We start from the raw sequence: 22,618 nt of genomic DNA on the forward strand, positions 1-22,618 counted from the left end.
AGAGTCTGGTGAAGGGTCTGGAGTGCATGTCTTATGAGGAGCAGCTAAGGGAGTTGTGAGGGTTTAGCCTGGAGAAAATGAGGAATGAGGGAACTATATTGCTTTCTTTAACTACATATAATTCCTCAAAAGGAGGTTGTAGTGAGGTTCTCTAGATAACAAGCAATAACAAAAGCAGAAATGGCCTTAAATTGTGCCAAGGGAGGTTTCCTTCACTGAAAGGGTGGTGGTGTTGGAACAATCTGCCCAGGAAAGCAGGATCCACGATCCCTGGAGGTATTTAAAAGACATGTAGATGTGGAACTTAAGGATATGGTTTGGTGTTGGACTTGGCAGTGCTGGGTTAACGATTAAAGGTCTTTTCCAACCTTAATGATTTTAGGATTCTACACTGAGATTTGCCATTATCCAAGTATAAGTGCCTGAAAACAGTAAGGTTTGTAAAACAAAGAATCATCACCAAATTGTACCTTGATTGAAAATCAACCTCTTATAACAGAATTAGTTGCCATCGGTCGATCACACATTTTATGCAATAGGATCTACAAGGGTTCACTGTTTACCCAGTGGGTGGCACTCCATTTAGTAGTCAGACCAGTTAGGGAGTCAATGTACCAGTCAAAAATTACAGTAGTCCTCTTTCATTCAGAAAGCTGACTACAACTGCCAATGAAATAACACCAGCTTGCATCATATTTGCAGAACAAGACAAATTTTAACTGAAGAAAGGAGGAGATTTATTTAAACAAAAAATAAAACAAGACAAACAAAAACAGAAGCATACTGAAGATGAGCAAATTCACCATCATTCATGCATTTTATGCCCTTCTCCTGCTTTCCCATTCCCAGATGTCCTGTTCTCAGAACATTGCCCTTAATCTGAAAAAGCTACAAAAACCTCACTTTATTTCAGAACTCCCAGCATTTGAAGACTAGCAAAAATGAAGATATAAAGTTATAATGATACTCTGAGATAAACCAGTAGACAAGTCAGTATGGAAAATTAACAGTGAGACAAGGTTACAGTTCCCACAGATGGACCTTCTGTGAATTATAGACAACAGTCTTCCTCCAAGTTTGCAAATACTGAACCCCAGGCAAAAATTTCCCTTCAGCAATTTTCCTCACCACCACCTTCTTAAACACCTCTGCAAATAAAGGTTCAAATGAAGGTCATTTGAGGCATTGGCAACCACTTACAAAACAGAGACTACTACTATCTTCCCTTGATATATGCAAGCCCTGCTGGGAAAGAAGCCCAAAGTTGTAGTGCCTGTTGGTCCCTCAGTGCAGCATCATTTTTTTGACTCACTGCACTTTCGTTTCCTCTGGCTCAGAGTCATAGAAACAAGCCATGTCTCTTCTCTCCATGTCTTCTCTCCAAGTTATCCTTAGGAAGGCCACACTTGCTGGAGAGTGTTGCAGGCTCCATCACGGTGCTAGTTTTGGCCAGGGCCCACCACTGTACAGACCCACTTCCTAAACAGTTTGATGTCTCTGCTTCCACTAATATTTTTCTCTTTTCTCTCCTACACCTGTAGCAATGCCCTGTTTGGGGCCAAAAGTGAGAAACTGTTCTGAAGGAAAATGCCCAGAGCTGCCCCTACACGTGAATGATCAGTGAGCATAGGGCTATGTAGCTTTTTATGGAACATAGAGACTGGCAATTATCATATCCAACCCCCTGTTTCAGCAATATCTAAATTAGTACCTAGATTAGGAGGGAGATATACCTAAATCCTGAGCCAAACAGTGGTTCTGACTCCTAGCTAGCACAACTCCATGTTTATAACAAAAAATGCCAAGAAGAGGATACTGCTGAAGCTCATTCGCTGTAAATTTTATCATACAGTAGCAGCCATAAAGCATGGCATTCTTCTTACCAACCTTGGCTGAATTTAGGGAGGTAAATTAAAGATGAAACGTTTTATTTTTCAATCAAAAGCCCAATCTATTCTGAAGCAATGTATTTTTATTAATAAGTTGAAATTCAGATCCCCCCTTTTTTGAAGACATTATGACTAGGCTGTCCTGTGGTGCCATATTACTCTGTAAACATATTTATAAATATTCCGTTTCCTCTCCATTACCACCCCTTCCTTACTCTTGGGACTAAAGGATCTTTCCCTGACATTTTAAAGCATTAAAACAGCTCGAGGGGTAAAGAAAACATTTTTCATGTAATCTTTGAAAAGTTTAGTTGTCAAGGAGACCAAGACCTTAGCGACCAGGTATGGAGGCCTATTCAGCACACTAACATGCTTGTGAAAGAAGGTGTAAGGATGCCAGTATACCTGGAGGCAAACATGCTTAGTGTTTCAAGAGTGTCTTGCTTCCTGACATACCTTTTATTACACAACTAAACAGTGACTCGGATTTTTTTCTTTTTGCATAGTATCATCTAGTGAGCAAAAACATGGTTAAAGGACCTTACTTGGATGATATATTGCCTTAATAAATCACTGAATTGAGGTATGCTCTGGAAATGTCATTCACAGACTGACACTCTCCAAGGAAGAACAGGTCCAAGATCATATTTGATATAATTGCAGAATAAATGACAGTCAACAAGTAACAAATTGGAAAGGTGCTTTCCCAACTCCAAGCAGAAGGGACATTATGAAATGAGTCTCTCTCTGATATTACTTCTGTTGCCAAGATAGGGGCATGTCACACAATGCCCAGCCTAAGATAGAGAAAGATAGATGCTTGGCATTTTCAATTTGTACAAAATTAAAGTTTTAAGTTTGTCCATAGTCTGTTTGCTAGCACTGGGACCTAGAGAAGTGGATAGCCATTCATAGGTGACAATGCTTCCAAAAGATTAACCACTAAACCAAAATATTTGGAAATTATAAAAGTATATGAAAGCAGAAGCACTTGAAGTCTGAAAGAGCCATGAATTCACCTCAAATACACTTAACTTTGAATAAAATATAATAAATAGCAAATATAATTAAAAAGTATTTTGTCATAAAATGCATCGCTAAACATGTGCAAGGCACATTGGTATCAACCTCAGGAATCTCTAGACATCAGTGTCAGAACCAGAGTTAGGGAACTTCTTTGTCAATGATCTGGAGAATGCAGTGTGTGGATAGTACCAAGGCCTTTTTCAGATAGTCAGATGCCACACTGTGACCCATAAGGAACTTCAAAAGCCAACCGAGTGAGTGTGCACAACACTCAGGGGCAGGTGACCTTCCATGTGGATCACGGTGAAGTCCACCATCAAGGGAAGAATAACCTAAACTTTGCTTCCCTGGTGCTGTATTCAGAACAGTTTCCATTCATGGAAATGCTAGTGGAGTCATCAATAACAGCTCTTTGCAATTCTGAGCTGAGTTTGCAACACTGGTATAGTGGGTATCTGTGGCTGGGTTTTGGTAGCAGTGGGGCTACAGGGGTGGCTTCTGTTAGAAGCTGCTAGAAGTTTCCCCTGTCTGGTGGAGTCAATGCCAGCCAGCTCCAGGATGGGCTTCCTGCTGCTGACAAAGGCCAAGTCAATCAGGAGTGACAGTAACACCTCTAACATATTTAAGAACAGAAGGTTGTGGCACAGAAGGAATTCCAGCCACAGTCTGGAGTAGGTTTTTCCCGGGAAGGACTTAGGGCCCCTGTGGGGAACCAACGCCAGTACAGCTTATTTGTGAAGGATTGCACCTAACGGAGGAGTGACCCACAGGACAGCAGTTTTAGAAGAACTTCCACCTGAGGGATGGACTCACATTGGAGAGGTCCATCAAGGACTGTCTCCTATGGGAGGGACCCCACGGGAGCAGGGGAAGGATTCCTCTCCTTGTGCAGCAGCAGAAGCAACAACTGACTATAACCCCCATTCCCTGTCACCCTGCACCACTGGATGGGAGGAGTGACAACATGGAAGGAAGGAGTGGTGGGGGAAGGTGTTTTTAAGGCTGTTATCTCAACTCATGAATCCTTAGCTGTTTTTTTCTTCTATTCTCTGTCCAGTTGCAGAGGGAGAGTGAGAGAGTGGCTTTAGTGGGTACCTGGCATCCGGCCAGGGTCAACCTGCTACAACCAGTCATAAAATGTTGGGTGTCATTAGGAAAGAAAATCATTTTGCCACTAGGGACACCTTGCTCCACCCATATTTCAAGTATGTTTGCAGTTTTGGTCTGTGCATCTTAAGACAGAACAGAGCAGTAGACAGACTAGAATTAGAAAAAAATACACAAAAAGCAATAAAAGTTATGGAAAGGGTGTACCAATGAATTTACAAAGAACAAAGAGAATAAGGAATTTATATATGGTAGAAAAATTACAAACTATTAAACACCATACTGCCATGGGCTATTTAATATACTGGGTTTTTTGTTTCTTGCTTACTTAATACATTTCTTCTTAGGAAGTCCAAATGTGTTTTCCAATATCTTGGCCCATTGTTCAGGAATCTAGGTTTAAGTGCAATTCAAAGATGAAAAAGTTGCAAACTGCAGGAATTTGCTACTCTGCATGGGTGCTAATAAAATGCCTACCTTGCAACAAATTCTTGTTTGAATAAAATCTCTCTTCTACGTACGCCACAGTCTTGCAACCATCATGCTTGTCACATCATGCCCAGCATCACTGGCCTGGAATAAATATAAGGAAAACTTTGAGACAGCAAAGAAAACAACCATCAACACTGATGAATGTGTCATTAAAATACACATTACCAGGAAGAGAAAAGGCATATGGTGAGTAAGTTTAACTCATGGTAAAATAAAGAGAGAATAGTTGCTTCTAATGGGAGGAAAGAGCATTTCTAAGCTGAAAAGATTTTTAGGGTTATGAAGTATGTTGAAAAACCACAGTCTGAATTATCAGTCTTCTGATCAGTTCCACTCCTCTAAGGCTTCCTAGTTATTTAGCATTTGTACACCAATAACCTACAACTCAGCTTTCCAAGAGGCAGTTCTCACATTACAGATCTGAAGTAATGGCAGATAACAGACTAGTCCACGTTCTGTTTAAAAATCCCATTTTCCAAAGCACTGAGTTAGATTGCAATTGTTTTGATTTTCCTTTTATTTCAAGTATTTTAACTACTGCTTTTCATTCACAGCTTTAGGGGATCAGCTAAAGCAGGTTTAGCTCCATAAATTGTTTTGTGGGACAACTTTTCCAAAGGAAGAGGTGGTTGAATCTTGATTTTTTGTTGTTGTTGTTTTGTTTTGGTTTTGGGTTTTTTTGGTTGTTTCTTACACATTTGCTAACTGGTTTTCACATCAGCACAGAGAGGGGAAGGGCAAAACAAGGTTAAATGATGGTAGAGAACTATTTTTCACAACAATTGCACTACATCTTTGTTAAATAACATAGAAGTTGATCAAGCCAAGCTCAATACCTCTATGTGGAATTTTCCAGTGGAAATCCCAGTTTTGGGCTTTTTTTTTTTAATTCTTATGGACTCGTGCTTCTTGCACCTCCATCAGTATATTTAGCAAGTGCATTTTACTCAAAAAATGAGCAAACTCCCAAGTTTCAACAATTTCCTCTAAAAAAAATTTAAAAATCTCACACACAACCTATTTTTATGAATACTTGACACTTTCATGCAATGCCCTCTCTCTCTCTCACCTCCTGTGCAGTGAGCAGTCCAGCAGAGATCAGTTTGGCTAATACCCTCATTTTGCATTGAAATGAGTATGCTTTAAAAAAGAAAAAAAAAGATTACATTTATGGCTTTTATACTAGTTCATCATTATTTTATCATAGCAGCAAAAAAAAGAGAAAAAAGCCGGTTAACATTTAAAGTTATGGTTTAAGAAGAAAGCCTACAAAATGCACACAAACAGAGCCACTTTTTTCCTCACTGAGTTGACATGACCTTGAGTAGCACATGAGTAGCAGTGAAGAAGGACAGAGCATATACAGCTTTTTCACAATAAAGAATAGGACCCTACTATAGTCGACAATACCAATCTTCTTGCAAGGATAAAAAATGACATTTCAATCCCATCTCTGTTTAATTTTCCTCTCCATTTGGAGGACCAAATGTGATATTGTTTTTTGATCTTTACTAATTATTCTCCTTTTTTTCCTAACCCCAAATCAATTGAAGCATCATAGCAGTTCTCAAATTAATTATTAGATTTTTTCCCCTGACTCATTTCAGACACTTTTATTAGAAAAGTGATTGATATATTAACACCATTAATTACTTATTTGACCCATTAATTTTGTCTATTTGCACAGACCTAATTGAAACAGCCTACACTGATTCTAGGATCTCATTTTACCAATCAAAAATTAATTTTTGGATACTCTCGACTGCTGAGTCTGTGTGACGGTAAAAAACAGTGTTCCCACCTCACACATCTGTTTAATATTCCCACTCCTCTTTCTCAGTCCCAAAAAGACCTTCAGACTCTGCCCCTGAAAGATTCCTACGAGCTTCATTCTCTTCCCTCAATAAACAAGACTATCTCAATAGGCCTCCATAAACGACAGTTCCTGTTCATTTGACATAATTTGCCTTTCCACTATCAAGCTAAATTTCTTCAATAGACTCTTAATTATTCTAAACCCATTATCTAATGCTATTATAAATGTTTAAATAATACTTGATATAGTTCTGGTCCCACTGAAGTTAATGGGAATATTGCTGTTGCCTTAATTAAGATCAAGATAAAATTTATATTGTTTAATTTGTCACATATTACTGTTGAGTGAAAACAACCTAGTTAGTATTCAGAGGTACTAAACAGACCCAGCTCCCAGACTAGAACTGGCAGGGCCTCAACACTTCTCAGGAGAAGTCTGGGAGCCTGTGCTGCACAGTGGGCGAGTAGAGAAGGGAGCAGTCACAGGGTCGCGCACTCTGCTGCGTATCGGCAGCCCCAGAAGGCTTCCCACGCTCTGGGATGCTCACAGCCTTTAAATGGAGCACTTGAGTCAGGATTCGTCAAAAGGACAGGAAAAGCAGAGAAGTGAGAAAACGGAGAAAAGCCTTCCCTGATGTGAGAACAAACTAGAGACATTTTTCCAAATTATTTGATCAAAAATCTGGACAATTTTAAGCGAAGCATTTAAAAAAATCTTTGGCAAAAGATACTGTGCGCATTGATCAGATCTAGTTCAAAAAGAAGTACATCTTTTAAAACAGAAACTAAATATTACCAATATGAAGATTTTCTTTTTTTTTTGGCTGGTGACCATTTAGTTTTCATTAAAATTTAGAAAATAAATTGCAAGCTTTTTTCAGACTACCAGCAATGCCATGGTTATTCTTACACTGTGCATAAAGAGATTAAGTTTTTAGAAAAAAACTGACAGATAAACTGGAATTTTGATTTACTTACACTTTTTAATGTTTCCTACAGTCTAATATTATATTCTGTTCTCTCATACAATACTAACTTTAGAAGAAAAAAAACTAAGAAGTAGATTAATTTCTGACATCTTTGTTATGTTCAAGGCCAACATGTGATCACACTTACATTATAAAATCTCACAGTGCATTACTTCCAGACTTCCATGAAGGTGCCTCCCCAGAGGGTCTGGCTTACCAGATAACATGTTCCACAGAGACATCCGAAATTCCTGCTGAGACCTTGGTTCTGTTCCTCTCACTGGGAAAGTCCCCCAGACTCTTCCACGTTTCTTTACAGATATATTCATCCCAGAAGGCTGCTGCCTTCTAGGACTATAATCAATAAAGGCTGCTCAGGAGCTGCTTCACCTCCTGTTTTGCGGAGAGAAAGACAAAAGCAACATGTAACATATACCTGCTGCTTCAGAAGGCAGAGGGGCACAGCAGGCTATTGAAAGGAACAACAGCTCCAACAGTCCAAAGACATGGGCATTTATGCCCAACTTCTCTCCGTTTCACCCTGTCCTCTTCTCATTGTTTGTAACCTATTTCTAACCCTTTCATGTCCTACCACCCTGAAAGAAAGATGAGCCTCAGCTTCTTCCCAGGAGCCAAGTGGAGAGCTTATTGAAACACTGAAGGCAAAGTCCCTTATCACTGCAGCATGTCTGGATATGATGAGCACAGCAACAAATTCTGAAATGCAGGAAGAAAGGTCATAGGTGATTTAATTTTAAACTGCATATGCAAACAGAAAGGTCAGAATTCCCTAGTGGGTTCATTTTCTGGGATTTCAACATGCATCTAGAACTACTAGGTTGGAGCCCTGAAAATGACTTTCTGGCTATCAGAGCTGAGAATCCTAACAAAATCCTTAAGCACTCTTGATTTTACTTTTTTTTTAATTAAGATTCTGATTTATCCAGTCCCTCACCTCCTCAGAAGTCTTCACACCTTGTCTTGCTCTCTCTAGATTGCTGGAAACATCTTGCCAGTGAACAGTATCTGTTCAGTGAATTCAGAAATAAGGTTGCTTTGTCACAGAGCTGAGACATATGATATCCTATAACTGGAGACATTAAGAGGTTGCTTTCTGTCTCCTTTTCATGGATTCACAGTATCCCACAATGCAAAGAAAAGCATCTAGAATCCTATCCTGAATCACTGAGGAACTTGCTTGGAAGATGTCCAAGAGCTCCTAAATAATAAGACTGTCTTTTTCTGCCCCTTAATCAAGACAAATGCAAAATGTCTTCAAGCGGGTCTCTAGAAATAGATTTCAGTATTTCAGACCAACAACAGATTTCTGAATTATTAGTAGGATCTTGTAGTCTTAACTTCCTGCATGACCCCAGTGATAGAAGCTCCTTCTGCATTTCAGGCCCTCACTTCACATTTGAGTTCCCATCTGTGGTTTGGTTGTTTTTTGTTTTGTTTTGTTTTGTTTTAACTGGGAGAGTTCCACCACACTGAGTTGGCCCATGACACTCTATTCCACTGTAAGGTATACTCAGTAATTAACTCTTCCTGCCCAAATCAACCTACCCATTACAGTTGCTTGCATTGTTCCTAAACATAAGCGTAGAAAACAAATCCATGAGGAGTCTATGTCCCTTTGCAAGACAGTTGTGGTCTTTGACAGTAACCAATGACAATGCTATGTTTTTATCACCTTCCTAATCTTATGGTTCTATAACTTTTCTCTATCCTGGTATTTATTTGTATCAGAAGAGAATAGCAAATACATACTGCGAAGTGCAGTACTTGTATATAAAAGCAATTTCAGGCATTTATAATACTGACTGTAGGTCATCAAATATATTCCCTGCTGTGAAAGATCATCTTTGTTGTTCTTATGCTCTTCTTCTACTTGTTTCATCTTCCACAAAGAGAAATACCCTTATCTGTGCATACGCACTCTAACAGAAACTGTAATCTTCAGCTTTTATCTGTATTGTTCTTGGGGAAAAATACATCAATCCATATGAGCAGAGACAAATCTGAGTAAAATACATTGCAAATTCATTAATTTACAACAGTACAGCTCTTAAGCATGTTTTGGGCAAGTTTCAAATCTCTACACTGTTTGTCATAGCCACAAACAATGTATGGTGTTGCAAAAAGCTTGATATGGAACAGGGGTTTAATTTACTTCTTTAAAAAGAAACACATAAACAGGTATGTTCTTATTGTTGTTAATTTTCTGTCATGACACTTTAAGAAAAGCTCTGAGTAAAGCAAGACCAGACTAAAACACAGCACTGCTCAGGCTCTTCAACTGCAAATGAGCATCCACAAAGCTCACATGCCTTGAAGCTACAAAAGATTATCCTTTATTCTTCATCTCTCTTTGCCCTTTGGAAATGCTAACCTACCGTATACAAAAACTGTGCATATCCTGCCTGGTGAAAACCATCACCAAACACCTCCAAACAGTTTTCTTCTGTGTTAATTTGCTTCTTGGCGGTCGCTATTTTTAAATGCTATTGCATTACACTTCCACAGTTGTACTCATATGTAGGATCAGATTTTGCATTCAAATATTCAGCTCAAGAAAAAAAGAGATCAAAAAATGCATCTGTTCTATGCATATTGATCTCAACTGCTACTTCCCAACTCTTAAACTGAGAGTTAACCTGTCTCTCAATGATGTTAACTCAGGTTGCTATAAGTTCAGCTGCTTGTCACCAGCCCAAATAGACAGCTGGATGTCTTGGGATGGAGGGATGTGCTGGCCATGAGCAGAGCTGCAGCAATTTTCAGCACCAAGCAAGACTAGAACTAGTGGGAACCTTCAATCTTGGCTTTGCTGGCTTACCACCATTACACTACAGCCACTGACTGGGCTGCATGACAAAAATTTTACTTACTATTTTACTATTTAAAGGAAACAAGGATGCGAAGCCAAAACCAAGAACACAGGAAGTTCTGCATCCTAAAGCTGCAACTCTGTTTATAAAGAAAAACGCACTTTTAAAAATCCTCATGTTTTTGCAGGATGTTGATGGGATTGCTGTTGAGCTCTTTTCAGAATTATTCAAATTGTGGATTTTGAATATTTTTCCAGTCTGGATGTAAAGTCTTTATTTGGGTGTCTATCACACAGGAACACAGTTTACAGTACACACTTTTAAAAGTGTAGGTGTTTGAGAATGGGCAGGTCGGATGGAGGATTGGAGATTTCTTGATAGATCTGTAGAAATCAACTTTTCATTGGGCATCTACCTGTTCGTAATTTCTCTGAACTTTCAAAAACTTTTCAAAACTTTTTTTACCTTTTTCATTAAACCTTAAGAAAAATAAGATCATAGCAGATTATAAACAAACCAATAAGTTTGTTGAGTGTTTGCATTATTAATAAAAGAAGCATCACCTTGGTGGCTGTTTGTCTAATTACAACACATGTACTATAAATAATGGAAAGAAGGACATCTCCTGACCTCAAACAAATAGTTTTCTTTCTAACTTAGGGAGATTACTGAGAGACAGGGAGCTGCATGCACAGTTTGGGTAGAACAGTGATTGAGAGCAGCCCTGCGGAGAAGGACTTGGGGGTGATGGTTGATGAAAAACTCAACATGAGCCAGCAGTGTGCTCATGCAGCCCAGAAAGCCAACAGAACCCCGGGCTGCATCAAAAGAAGCGTGGCCAGCAAGTTGAGGGAGCTGATTGTGTCCTTCTACCATGTTCTCATGAGTCCCCACCTGAAATAATGTGTACAATTCTGACACCCAACATAAGAAAGACATGGAACTGCTGGAGGAAGTCCAGAGGAGGGCTACAAAATTGGTAAAGGGGACTAGAGCACCTCACCTATGAAAATAGGCTCAGAAAGCTGGGGCTGTTCAGTCTGGAGAAGAGAAGGTTGAATGGAGACCTCACAGCAGCCTTTCAGTATCTGAAGGGGACATACAAAGAAGCTGGAGAGGGGCTCATCATCAGGAAGTGTAGTGATACAACAAGGAGTAATAGGTTCACACTGAAAGAGGGGAAATGTAGGTTGGATATAGGGAAGAAATTCTTTACTGTGAGGGTGATGAGACACTGGAATAGTTTGCCCAAGAAAGTTGTGGATTACCCATTCCTTGAAGAGTTCAAGGCCAAGTTGGATGGGATACTGAGCAATCTGGTCTAGTGAGCAGTGCCCCTGCCCGCGGCAGGGGGGTTGGAACTAGATGATCTTTAAGGTTCTTTCCCACCCAAATCATTCTACGAGTCTACATAGGAGATAACACTGTGCAGGCACACCCTGGCATATCCCAAACATGCCCAGCTTACTGCACACACAAAGACTGATCAATGGGTCAGTTCATCACATCTGCTCTTTGTAATCTATGCGAAGATGTGGCTACTTTTCTGTGAACCCATAAGCTGAACTAAACCCTAGCAAAGAGGGAAAGATCCCCACCTAAGGCATCAGGTAGTAGGTAATCACAGAAGGACAGTAGTCAACACTGGTGGGGTTGATAGACTTGAATTCCTAGCTGGATATTTGAAGAAGCACTGTTTCAGCTATTACTTGAGTTATGATATGACATGTTACTGAAACCAGAAATACGTAGGTTAAGCCTACGCTTAATCATACAAGGTGCTGAGCAATCTAGTCTTAAATGAGATGTGACTTAAACATTTTAGTGGCCTATGTCTCTTTGTCTAAAAAGATTAAACCTTTCCTTAACACCACAGCTAAACATGTTCACAAAAGGCAAAGTTCACAGCAAGAGTTCTTTAATTAGAGAGCATATTAGCAAATAAGGCAAGCTTTTAATTGCAATTTCACAAACATCTAATAATATAAAGAGAGTATTACATACCAAATAATAGTGCTGCCATGATACTATTAATCATTATGTTTTTTTTTTTTTTTTAAAAAAAGAGCAGCAATCAGTCTCAGATTAGTTATCTTGGTATTATAGAGATGGTAACTCATTCAATTCATGTCCTTATTTCATGGCTATAGAAGCACATCCATTTTACTAGAAGAGTGAAACATCAGATTCTTCCAGTATTTCTTTTTCTTTTTAAGCATATAGTGGACTAAATTCTGACCTTAGTTACACCCATGTAACTTCAGAATTGTATGGCTGAAACTAACAACAAAATAGGATCGACTTTGTGAGCCTATTTCTGCATCTGTTTAATTGAGCTAACCAAGCAGGACAAGGTTTTGTGTACAAAGGACTTTTGCATTGTTTTTATTGTAAAAACACTTTTTTTCCCCATCTCTGCCTCACTCCTTAAAAAAAAAAAAGAAAAAAAAAAAGAAAGAAAGAAAGAAAGAAAGAAAGTAAAAAGAAAGATGAAGCAAGAAGGAACAATGCTAATTACATTTTGTATGCAGTAAGAATGGGCAGGAGGATAGGGAGGCATGGAAAACAGGCCCCTGCAGAAAACGTGTGGAGGATGAAAACAAAGTTCTCCTGAGATGGATAGAAGTTTCTGTTCCACAGGCTTTGAAATGAATGGTTCAGATGTTGTGAACACAATGGATAGTAATGATGATTACTTTTGCCAATGCCTATGGTGATGTTATAAGCTAATTATATTAGTCATTTACGCAAAGGCAAGATGCCTTTGATAACTACTATTTGGAGCAACAATTCAGCATGTTGAGTCACTGTTAAGTCACTCCTAGAGACAGACTCCTATTCAACTTACACCCAAATGAGTCTTCAGCAACTTTGTTGAACACAGCAGCTTTACTCTGCATTTAAACCTTTATACAAAAATCCAGTTTGGGCCATTTTTTATACATGCATTCCTTTTTATTTTTCACAGACCAGTTTGACCTAATCACCTAATTCACACTTTGCAGAATTACATTAGTGCACATAATGTATCTGAAGATACCTGATGTCCATAAAAAATATTAGTCTCCATTTAGCTTTATCTATTTTGACATTTACTACCCTGATTCTTTGGAGGCATTAATTTTTCATCAAATGATAGGGAATACAGACATATTACTCAGTGGGGAACGTAAGCACCAAAATACCATTTATATCAGTGAAAAAAGTTCTCCTTTAAATCTTTCTTGAGAAATATAACTAAGCACTGGTTTTTCATGAAAACCTAAAAGTGTCCATTTTATTAGCAAACCAGGGTCATGCCCACAAATCTCATCAAAGTCCCCCAGGGTATGAACAACTTTTCAGTGAGAGGAAAAAGGAAAATTAAAGTTAACGCATAATTATTTTAAAGGACTACTCTCCAGGGTTTTCTAGATGTTTCTGTATCATTAGAGGAAGACAGATGTGGCAACCAGTAATCTATTTTAATATTCCAAGTTACATTCACTTCTTGCAGCTCAAGATTTGCTTGTTGAGAGTGAGATTGTGAGAACACTTGAGCTTCCAGTCTTTGGACCCATTGGTCAAAGACCCTTCCTTCTCAGTCTTCAGCCAAAATCATCAAGACTCAGAGGAGCTAATCAACTGCTTTGTCTCCTAGCACAGATGCTTACCAAGGCCTCTGCCAGCAAATCTCTATTATCCCCAGTGAAATCTTTCTGTTGGGAAGTGGAGGGCAGACATCCACCAACTTTGCACTAGCAAATAAATCTTCAGCACAGAAGTCAGTTTTCTTATGGTGGTAGGGCATAAAAGGGCCCTCACTCAAGACAGGACCTGTTCTCTAGGTCCGTAAGTCCACAGGTCTCTAAGGCCATAAGTGTCACAAATGACTTCTAAATCCAACACGATTTATGGCTGCAGTGGTAGTAAAGTGAGATTTCCAAGCCCTCCCAAGTTACTGCAGTTTAAAAGCCAACGAGACAAATGGCAATTTTGTGCCCATTTCAAGAGCTGCACATACCACGTATTACTCTGGTTTTTACTGATCAGTCTTCTTAAGGCTAACTGCTCCAGAGTCTGCCCAGCCAGAACCTAAAAATTATCCTGTCTTCAGATAAGTAAAGCATGATGTCTGCCCTCCAAGTCATCTGGGATTCTTTACATATTCATGAATCTGATTTCCCAATAACTGTACTATAGTTTTTAATTGCAGAAAAAATAAAATTACATCTGTGATGAATTTCCTTTGTTTTCAGTTTCTCTCCAGACCTTTGACATCTTAATCCACATTAACCCAAAGCTTTTAAACCTTGACTACTATTGTGACTAGAATCCAATCAAGTCTTTATTAATATCCACTGAATTCTTAAACGAGATATTGTGGGGAAGATCAGAGCTGTCATCATTGTAAACAGGAAGTAGAAAGAGATTTTCAGAGAACTGTGTCCAGACTTCCCTAGACTCAAGTCACTTGAGGCTTGTATTGCCATACATTAGGAAAGCCTCCAGTAAGAAGAAATAGTAATTCATATAGCAAGGATACAAGAAATAAAATTTAGAAATCATTTTTGGTCTCTGCTCACTTTTATGAGTCAGTAATTTTTACAAGTTACCTTTATTGTATATTTCCACTTCATAAATCATTGAAATTGTTTTCAAGTACAAAATTGAAGGAGGCACTGCTAGGGATACAATTTCTACTAATTCTTGTATTAGCTAATTCCAAGCAACCTGCAAGGCTCATCAGCAAGAAAATGCTTGTGTTTATATATAAAATATGTACAGTATGTTAATTTTTACATCATAATTTATTTCAAATATAGTAATTGTCAAGATCACTGACCATACAATACTGTACTTCACAAATCATTTTCCAGCATTCCAACCAATGGTGCTGCTGTTACTTTTTTTTTCCTCAAGGGGTCAGTTCCTTGTTTGATTCCTTTGAACTTTGCCTGATGCCAGGTGTTTAGAGGTGGATGAATAGTGACAATAGCATAACACATTTCGTGAAGAAATGACTTTTTGAAGGTCATTTCCAGAAGCCTGAGTTTGAAATGTTATCTGAGTGAATACGGATTACAGGAGAGGACTTGATTCTTGACCTATGGGCTTTTTGTGCTTGCTAATTTTGAAAGACACTTTAAAGCCTCTCCTGGAGGATCTTTCTTATTTGTACTGTCTTTTATCTAAAAAAGCATTTGATGTAACTTTTGCTTCAGAGAAATCACTTTCTGAGTTTGCAAGTGGGAAGAAGATTTCTCTGTTGGATTGCTTTGTTGCTGGGTCTTTGTGACTTCCTTAACTTTCAAATTCTAACTGTTCATATTTATAAATCTTTTCTGCTAGACAAGAGTGTTAGGAATTTTTTGAGTAACCATTATTCTGTGAAATCCTACCTGACTCTTGCCTAGATAAGAGTGGCATCCAGCTGTGTATCTGCAGTTTGAGATCCATCAACATTCAAAATCCAGTCTTTAAAAATTTTGTCAAGACTTTGGTAAATTACAAATTGTTTCCTTTACAAATACCATAGAGCCAGTGTAAAATTTACTTCTTGCAATACGTTAGTATTTCTGTTGTTTGTGTCCTAGCAAATCAGGAATATAGAAATGGAAGAGAAAATTGAACAACACAACAAAATGTAAGACCATATAAGATATTTCATTTTCATCCTCCCAGTTTGGCAGCAGTCAAAGATAACCGGCTAATTGGCACAAACATGGCATAATGAGAAATAACAAAGATTATCCATGTGATCCACTTCCTAATAGTTTATCATCTTACTAGGGCTTACTATTTTTAAGGTAAATTATTCTAAAAGTGTACAAAAACTCATGAGGGCCACATTTTTATGGGATCTGAACAGAGAACTGCAAGTTAAGTTCAGCCTTGTCAAAGTGGAGTTCAGGGTACAATTTTTTGTTGATAAGGAAATGGACTACACAATTGTCTTATCTCTTTTTCTGCCCTCCCAAATAACTTCTGAACTCACTGTCTTATTTCAATCCAATCTGAAATGCCAAAGATAACTATGCTTCTATATAACTCATGAGAAGTCAAAATTGGAAGGAGAGCAGTGTCTCTACTAAGGAGAGGCACAGTTTGGCTCCCTCATCCTCTGTCTGGCCCCCTCACCCTCTGTTTGGCTAACCATGCAGCACGCACCTTACCCTGCAGCTTCCCTGCACCTAGGGGATGATGTCACATGGGAAGGGAGAGAGATTAATTCAGATCAGGGATTAAGAAACAAAAGCATTAGATCTCATTAGCTCTGCTGTTCTTGGAACAACAAACCCTCCTCCCCCCTGCCACCTCTATGACAGTCAGCTTTTCTTTCAATATATAATAATATTAATCCTGTACAGTTCTCAGCTCTATCTGGGAAGTCCTAAATTCTCTGATATAGAGGACCAGTATGTGATTTTTTTTTTCCCATTCTTGCTCATTTAAGTAGTCTCATTAACCCCACTATTCATGTAAGCCACCTGCTGTTTGCTTGAGCAAAGAATGCATAAAAGTGAGCAAGAGCTTTGGGAAAAGTAAAATTTCTACTTATACAGTTCACATGCCTAATGCTGCATATATTGTTAACAATGGCACTACAAATGCTTCCCATAAAAGAACATTTGGGACCAGATTTGTAGTTTTTTTAACTCAATAAGAGTCTGATTTCAACAGAATTTTGGATCAAAGCCATAAATAGCAAACTACTTATAGAACCAGCCTTTTACAAAATGAGCGATTGCTAGTAGGTGTATCACCAACCTTCAGTATTTTAACACCACACCCTGACATATGCGATTATTCATTATTCTGTGGGAAAAAGACCTTTATATGTAAATCCTGGGAATACAACAGATTAAAATCAGGTAGAGTACTTAAACACATTTGTAATAATTAATAAAAAATTACAAACAGGTGAGAGAGGATAACTGCCTCTGAAACATTTATTCTACTAGTAATTTTATTACCATTGAATTCTTGCCAGCCAGGAAACACCTAGAGGCTCATGTTTCACACCCAGTATTGCAGAGGTGAAAAGGTAGAACATTCTGCCTTAACAAGTATGCAAAGAGCAACTTCAAGCGGAAACAAGTTTAGCACCCAGCTCTTACTGGCTCAGCCACAGAGAAACTCTCCATAATAACTTGCTTAGTTGCACAGCTTCTGTGAGACTGTGAGCTTCTCATTTGGCTCTTGGCTGTGGGGAGGCATGTGGTGTGCACGCACGCTCCCCAAATCAACTTGCCCTGTGAAGATTTTCACTAAGTAGCTGCTTTTTCTGCCTGACTCCCTGCCATATATATATATATATACACACATATAAAGCATATTACAAGTTTATATTTGAAGAGAGCTAGCTAAAGAGCTACATTATAATACTGCAGGATACAAACCACGTCTTTTCTAAACCAGCAACAAAATGTTGTAGTGGAATGATTATTCATCTCCTAAAGAATAAATCCTTCTGTTGTAATATACTATACAACCCAGAGGCATAGTGATCTCTCCAGATGACAGTAATTCTCACTATCCTTATCAGAAATGACAGTTGTTCCTTTGAAGCAGATTGCCATGGGAAGGCACTAGCTGAAAAGCCAGTTTTGTTTTGTCACGATAGGAACCTATCCCAACTCAGCATACACTAACATCTTCCTTCTGTGAAAGCAAATAGAATAGATCTTTTCCATTTCTTTGTGAGACTCGTATGTCTGCTCATTATGTGTGAAGTTGACTGGAAGCCTAGATACATAGAGTAGAGCAGACAAAGTTGATCTAAACAAAGGCAGAGCTAAAATATTTGCTTGGCTTCAGCCAGATTCCCTCTTCACCTGCAAATCTAGGGTCTTAGACATGCCTTTATTTAATATCCAGAACTACTCCTATTTAGGACATCCAAATAAGCAAGTGTTAGGTATTTGTTCATGATGATACATGTACTTCTTCGGTACATATTCTGTAATGGTGATAGGAAAAAATGTGTACCAATAAACTCAAAAAATGGCACTCAAAATAATTCTGTACTGTGCCTGACATCATCTCTGCCACCAGGAAGAATTGTGTTTGGCTTTTGCTTTTTAAATACAAGGTCACAACACTGGCTTTAATGCAGATAAAAATATTGGCACCACTATTGACATTACTGCAGCTAGTACCACATAATCCTCCTGCCCAGAGTATTGGCACAGAGGCAAGTAGATACACCTTGAAAGGAACTGGTTACAGACTGAAGTCAGTCCTATTTGGCCTTGGAAGAGCAAGGTTTAAAACAAGCACCAGCAAAATGGCATTTTGAATGCGAGTCTGTATCATCTAGCTCTGCAAACTGCTCTAGTATTCTTTCCCTGGGCAAAATGAAAACGTGGAAAATGAACGCGCTCTTGGGTATGATATATTCTCATAATGTTCAGTCAAAGCACTGAAACTCAACACATCTAACAGGGAGAAGAAAAGCCTTCCATGAAACCTATGGTAGCATGGGACAAAAACAGATGTTTTGGGCACACAAACCCCTTTTAAGATAGAAATAAATTGCAATTGTCCCAGGCAGGGACTGGAAGCAACCCCATGCTGCTGAGGTGACCAGTCACACTACGGTGCACACAGCCTTGCAGTAATCCAAAGGCTCAGTCATTCCTCAGACAGGTTTGATGAACACAATTATAAATCAACAAAAATCATTAACTAAATTAATCTGTTCACAAATAATTCATAGAACAGGGAAAGACAAACTAGTAAGATGAGTCTGTAAACTACATAGACATAGGTAGGAGAGAATCTATCTAGCTGCATGCATATGTTTATTACATCACTCAAATTTAATTTGTACCAATAAGAAAGGAGGAGCCCTATTCCCTATAATCTTGCACATGATGAGATCATTTTCATCTGTGCAAAGAGAACATGGGGTCTTACTCCATCAGAATCCTGCGCTCCCATTTAAGCATTTTACATCTACCACACACTGCTCTAACTGACCAGACATATTATCACCTCAGGCACATTGTCAGCCTGCATATGGAGCTAGCCAGGATTAGCTAAAAGATACAGATGAAATTATTTTTATAAATAGGAAATGCATAGCAGGGGGGTGGGGGGAAAATGCTGGCTTATGATAATAAAGGCAGTTTAGTATTATATATATATATTTGGGGAGAATTTCTACTTTGTTATAATTTGTTAGCACTCTGGACACATCATTTTTCATCATGTACTTTGAATGAGAGAAAGATACACTTTATAAGAATCCTCCATGCTTATATTATAGCATCATTCTCTCTTAATAGCCTTCTGGCTATCCACATGCTTCATAGTAGAAATTATCTGCCAAAATCACTTAATGCTGAAGATGTCATGGGACTGCAGGAAAAAGTCCACATTATAGTTTATCTTCATTTCTTCTTCAATTTCTTTATTTTTCCATCAATCACAATAGTTGATTCCTTAATAGTGCCCTTGAGAATCCCTACCAAGAAAGCAGAAAGTCCACAGACTCTCTCTCAGTCAGATGTTTAAAGCATACTCTGAGGATCTTGTAAATCTTCTCTAATACAGAATGGATCATTCAGGTCTCAAACTGTTTATTATAATCTGTCCTCCAGTCAGCCTAAGGGACCACAACCCTCAGGGTTGCAGCCCTTCCCCTAACTTTCTGAGATTTTGAAAATGTCAAGGGTAATCTTAGACTCACATAGGCTTTTTTAAATAAGTTGCTTGACCTTTGTGTTCACAGATATTCTGACTGATGCAAATCAATTACAAGGAAAGTTTGTCACAATTTTTTTTCCTTGGGATATTCATTGTCCTTCCTAGTTCTACCAGAAGCAACTTTTAAGATTTGTGAAAATCTATTGTTATTACTGATCTGACATCAAATCATTCTGCAGCTGCAGATTATCTATACCTACAGCAGCTACGAGTTCTCTCCTGGCTGCATTCTGGCAGAGGAAATTTCTTCTCTCATAACCTACAAGAATTGCCACAGTAATACATCAGTAGTAAGAATAATACCCGACTCCTGGAAATGCTTTTTGTTAACTGCTCTCATAGAGTTTCACAAAGGTGAGGAAATATTACTGCCATTTTTAAGGGGAAAACTCAAGCAATGCTGCATGCTCAAGGTCATCCAGTAGGAGAAGGGCAGAGCTAGAAACACAGACTTGGTTTTATAAGGCCACACATAGGATACTAACCTTATTAACATGAGTCCTTGTTGTTCAGCAGATTAATTACATACTTTTTCCATTTTCAGTTGTAGTACTGGCTCTGATACCTAGTCCCTCTAATAGTCTGGGTTAAGCCACAGAGAGGAATCACTTTGTATAGGCTAATGTCAAGGGTTTTTTAGCCTCACATGCAATTTAGGTTTTCATAATTTGTTTCCTGACTCTTACACTTGCACAAAGATACACATATTTATTAATCAACTTTTTTAATTACGTAACTTACACTGAGAAGTCCTAATTGATACAATCTGTAGATTTGTACCCAAAAAACCACAAAAACTTACGGTGCAAAACCAAGTATTCCACCTTTCTGAATCTAAATATGCATACACAGAACTACCCTTCAGAAATATGACCTACAGTGATGCCAGTTGATCCATGGTAAGTCTCTAAAATGCTATCTTATTTTAAATTGCCATTTAAATATCCTAAAATAGGAGCAAACATTCACAAACCACATTATGAATAATATTTCAGCTAAATTTGCCAAGAGGTTGGAGGAATTATCGCATTGACCCAAGACCCAAATCTGGTCCTCTCTTTGCTTATTCTGGCTGAAAAACAGTCAGTTACTTCTACAAAGAATATAAATAAGATTTTCCAGCATTTCACAATATTAAGGCCTGAGTAGCGTCTTGCAACATTTTTCAGGGGCATTTCCAGTGTCACACCACTGTGTTCTGGTAGTGGACACTTGTGCACATGGATCACATGTGACTCACCAAAGCATTTCCCCAGATTGCAGTGCAATCACACTTCGATGGAGATACACCTTTGCATATGTGCCCAGCAGCTGAGATACTGACACAACACTGAGCCTTAGGAAGCTTGTCTGCGACATGATGTTATGAATTCCATAAAGGGCCACGTGTGATTTTTCCATTTTCAGATGCCTTGCTACAATAGGTAGAAAGATAAGTGCTATTGGAAGACAACCTGTAATCTTACCCAGCATTCACTCTAAAAACATTATGTGAAGGTGATGAGATAATCTAAAGAGAACAACTTTTGATGAGATAATCAAAGAGAACAACTTTTCTGCTCAAAAGTATAAGAACACCACTAACATTTTCTAAAATTCTCATCAGCTTTTCTCATTATTGTCCCTCTTCCACTGTCATTATTAAGCTTGTAAGCTAAGATACTGTTCATGAACAGCATATCTAACATGGCAATTACTACAGTTTTACCAGATATTAGGTAAGGCTTGGATCTTTCTTTACATTTCTTGGTTCTAAATGAAGGAACTGATGGACAAGTTGTAAGAATCCTTGCAGCTATTTTGTCTTAATGAACATACCTCGGGACACATGCTTTTCAATGGGTATTTCCCCTCGATTTCCTATTCTTATTATTTGCAGCGGAGTTACTTCAGAAATAGCAGGTAACCTCCCAAAACTTCAAATATAGTTTATCTCTTTTATAAGAAAGGTTGTTAGTACAAACATAGAAATAAACACCTATGTGAAAAGCACAGAACCTGAAAGGTTCTTTAGTAGGAGAAGATTTTGCAGGCCTTCCTAATTTTATCACATTACAGCCAAAGTTACCATGCTATCATTCTGCAAAGGTGTTACACCTAGCAAGAGTGTCATGGAGAACTGTGAAGTTTCCTCATACAGTATAGTGCCATTACAGAAACACCTGTGTTAAAAATAACTTCAAGCCTGTCTATTCTCAAGTATTCCTTAACCTTTAAAATGCTTTCTTTCTTACCTGATGCTTTAATACTTGTGTTATGTTCCAGACCAGAGTTGTGATAGCAAAAGCATAATCTTTTTTCTCCTGTTCTTCTGACAAAAGTATAGTACTCCTCTTTAGTGACAAATAATTGCATTTACAGCTGTAATAAACACACACAGAAGTGGGGTAAGCGAGAATGAAAAAATCCAGAATGCAACATCTATTAATTTTGTGTTTGCTTCCTTGCCCTCACATTAGGTGTGACTGCCACGACCCTCTCCCACAAGTGGCACTGTGTCTATCTGTAGCAGTAAGGCCACTGTCCAGGGGGAGCTCACTCTTCTCCATGGCACCCACTTTCACCACAGTGTCCTCACTGTCCTACAGCACTGTTGGGGTGGAACAGTAAGCCCAGCCTAAGCCCTGGCATGCATGTGAATTGCTTCTAAAGAGGGGAGTAAAGTGTCTCCCTGTGACTGAATTGAGCTGAATAAACTTAAAAATGTATGACCATCAAACAGTCCTTGGTGATCAGAATAGACTCACTCTATCTGCTACAGCTTATGCAGGAGACCAAAAGAAAAAGATTCTCCTTG

The sequence above is a fragment of the Empidonax traillii genome, unplaced genomic scaffold (assembly GCF_003031625.1).
Source record: "Empidonax traillii isolate 1590-97213 ecotype Southwest subspecies unplaced genomic scaffold, ASM303162v1 scaffold96:size1206935, whole genome shotgun sequence".
NCBI classification, from domain to species: domain Eukaryota; kingdom Metazoa; phylum Chordata; class Aves; order Passeriformes; family Tyrannidae; genus Empidonax; species Empidonax traillii.